The sequence below is a fragment of the Cyprinus carpio genome, chromosome B22 (genome assembly GCF_018340385.1).
Source record: "Cyprinus carpio isolate SPL01 chromosome B22, ASM1834038v1, whole genome shotgun sequence".
Taxonomy (NCBI): domain Eukaryota; kingdom Metazoa; phylum Chordata; class Actinopteri; order Cypriniformes; family Cyprinidae; genus Cyprinus; species Cyprinus carpio.
In genome coordinates this window covers 28,165,991-28,169,385 of record NC_056618.1, presented here as the reverse complement: position 1 = coordinate 28,169,385, position 3,395 = coordinate 28,165,991, and positions in this window count along the sequence as shown.

Genomic DNA, 3,395 nt, shown 5'->3' with positions numbered 1-3,395 from the left:
CACCTAGGATGCCTTGAGGGTGAGTAAAACCCAGCCTAATTTTCATTTTTGGGTGAACTAACCCTTTAAGTTCTTTTCTCAGGATGAACAACTTCACCTTCCAGAGAAGTGCATGAAGTTAATATAATGGCATGTGACAACAGGTTAAAGCTTTCTGATGTTAACCCATGTGTATATAGCCAATAAAGTATTGCGACACTGAATGAATACAATATATGGTAACATTTTATTTACAGTATGCACCAGATGATGGTCTTTGTTTCTGTAAATACTGTAGACACACATTTAAACAAGAGCATATAACAATTGTCTTGTAACTGTCAAAGCAGCTTCACGTGAATCTAGGGCAGGGGGCGGCAGTTTGGTGTGTGGGGAGGTATTGGCACGAGAGAGAGAGCATGCAAAACCAGCAGAAAAAATAAAAATAAAAAAGGGTTCTGTAGCACCTTTATGATTTTAATAAAAAGGAATCTGTAGCACCTTCGTACCTGTAGACTTTTTGTGTTAGTATAACCATCAAAGTTTTTCACAGAACTGTTTTATTAAATTAGTTCCGTCATTTAAAATACTGTTAATGAACAGTGCTATATTCAACAGAATGTCTCAGACAAACAACTGACAAGACCTGAGCAGGGTCACACTGAAAATCTGCTATTCACAATATCAATTAAACAAGAAAATAAAATGCTTTTTTATGATTTTTTGCTTTTTTATGATTTTTAAAATAGAAAATTATTATATATAAAATGTTTTTTATTATTATTTTTTATGATTTTTTACTCTTTTTTGCTTTTTGTTTTAACACTGTTAATCTTGTTTGCAACTTATCAATAATATATAAAAATGATAATGTCTGTAGATCATTGGTTCTCAATCACATTCCTGAAGGCCCCTCACATAGTGTATCTTTTTTTGATTTTTGTTTTAACACTCTGAGGCAAACTCATTTCAATCCCATAATGCACTGAAATAATGACGTTGTACAACTGATGTACATTCTACATCTAGAGAATACCCATAATGCGCTGTGAGATGCATTATGGTGCCACCTGCAGCTTAATCATCCCATTCATGCCATTTTTCCAAACCACTGGTCGATTGTTGGTACAGTATGAATAGTATACATTGTATAAATGTAGTTTAATTGATTATTAATAGTTTAATGATGTTTATACATGCTAGTTTTCCATGACAGAGGTTCAAAATTAAATCTGAATTCACTCACATCACTCTTTCATTTACCCCTTCAGCTGCACTATTATTGGACTAATGTATGGAATAGGAATGATGAGGGTATGGTGTGATTTTGAACACAACAATTGGGGGTATGGCCTGCAGGAGCTGAATAATGCGCCGTGTTGGAAGCACAGATGAGATACTGCAGTGTTGTTCTCTGCTGCCCTCGATAGGCTGTGAATTGTAGTTTTTTCCACCCGAGTCACCCAGGGTCTGACCATAGACTGATGTGGGGAAGTTCTTTTCATTTCCTGTCTTTCCTGCTTCAGAGCTGCAGTGACTTCATCTTAACTATTGTGGGGAGAAATATTTCATTCTGAAGTGTTTTTATTCACAACAGCATGAATGTAATTTGGCTTCAGCTCCCTGTGAGTTTATACATGTTACAAAATGTATTTACATGCACTTGTTCATAAATTGTTTTATGTTACAAAGTTTTCAAAGTGTTTAATCATGTAGGCTAATCATTTTTTATAATTTTTTATTTTTTTATTTTTACAGATGTACTTAATCTGTTGTCAGTATGGAGTGGCAGATCTATTAACTGATTTGGGATCAAATGTGATCATAAACTGTGATCTTGATGAAAATGAGGTTTAGGTTGGATTTTACTTGAAAAAACAGCAGATCCTCCAACAGTTCTGCAGGTCATTCTCAACCCAAACACCCACCTTTTTACTTGAATAATACATTCAGGAAAGAAATATTCAGTGGCAGTTTAAACATCGTCTGGTTATTGATAATGTGAACTGCTGAATGAGGTTTAGGAGTTTATTACTGTATGAACACAGAAAACGGCCCTCCAAAACTCAGCAACAGCACGCAGAGCGGATACCGGACTGGTCACTGGTGAGGGGGTTCATTTTGCTCTTAGGACTATTTTAGGGGGTGGTTAAGGGCTATTGTGACGATAGGGGGCCTGGGGAGAGAGGCGTTTTTTAATGTTACTTTTTATTTTTATTTATTTTTAGACAACTAAAGACATAACTTGTGGCCCCCCACTGATTGCTCCAGTATACACTATATGGCAGGTCTTTGTAACGGAGAGTATCTTATGTTACAATTGTGAACACTTTCTTTACAGAAGCCGCTCAACTAACTGAGTGTCACAATCATGACAGTTTATGAGTTTAATTGATCAGGAATCACACACAATGGCTGAAATTATTTATCATCATGAATCTCCTCTGATTGAATTGACTTCTGCTCATTCTGCTGATCATTGAGTATATTCTTTCTTTAAGAAAAATAGCATTTGAGGAAATGATTTAACAAATATCCAGTGCTCTTCCTGATGGACAGGTGACATTGTAATGTGTGTATTTTCCATTATTTGGAGAGTCCTTTTCCCCCTATTAAGCTTTGTCCAATTTGAGAATTGTGATCATGTCAAACGAGGGGGAGGGAGTGGAGAGAATTATGGAAAAAAAAAAAACTGTTGAATTCCTTTGGTCTCATTATATTTTGTGCCATTGGAAAAAACCCAACAGTTGGAAAAACACTTGTAATAACGCTGATGTTCAGTGGACCAGGAGTAGTGTGTTTAATTCCAAAGAACTTAAAACTGATTAACATCGAAATAAGGTACAAGTTATGTGACAAACCCTCATAAACCATGCATTCTGCGACATATTTGAAAAAATAAAAAAAAAAACATGCTCCTAAATATCATGCCACTTTATTGTGTGTGCTTAATGTTCCTTACTGTCCAAGAATAAATAACCTTACATTGTAGCATGCAGGAGTACTTTTATTAAGGGGGGTGACTGGGCGTGTTTTGTCATTCGTTACAGTAATGTTTTTTTTTTTTTTTTTTTTTTTTTTTTTTAGACTAATCGATTTGTGTATAGACCAGGAAAAAGACACAGTTTGGATGATTGTGTAAACAGACAGCATAGGTTAAATGGGCATGTTATCACATTGTATTGTATATGTAGTCCAGCTTCGTGGGGGGTTGTGTTTAAGAGTCTGGTGTGACAACTTGCTTCATTTAAATTCTGCTTTGTATCTAACAATAAATTTACTGGGGGGGGGCCATTAATGTTTGTTATAAAGATAGTATTGTTTAATGTCTATTATTAAGTACTAAATAATTATAATTATTTTCCATAATATATTTATGTTAAATAATACATGTTTTAGTTATATGTCTATGTCTG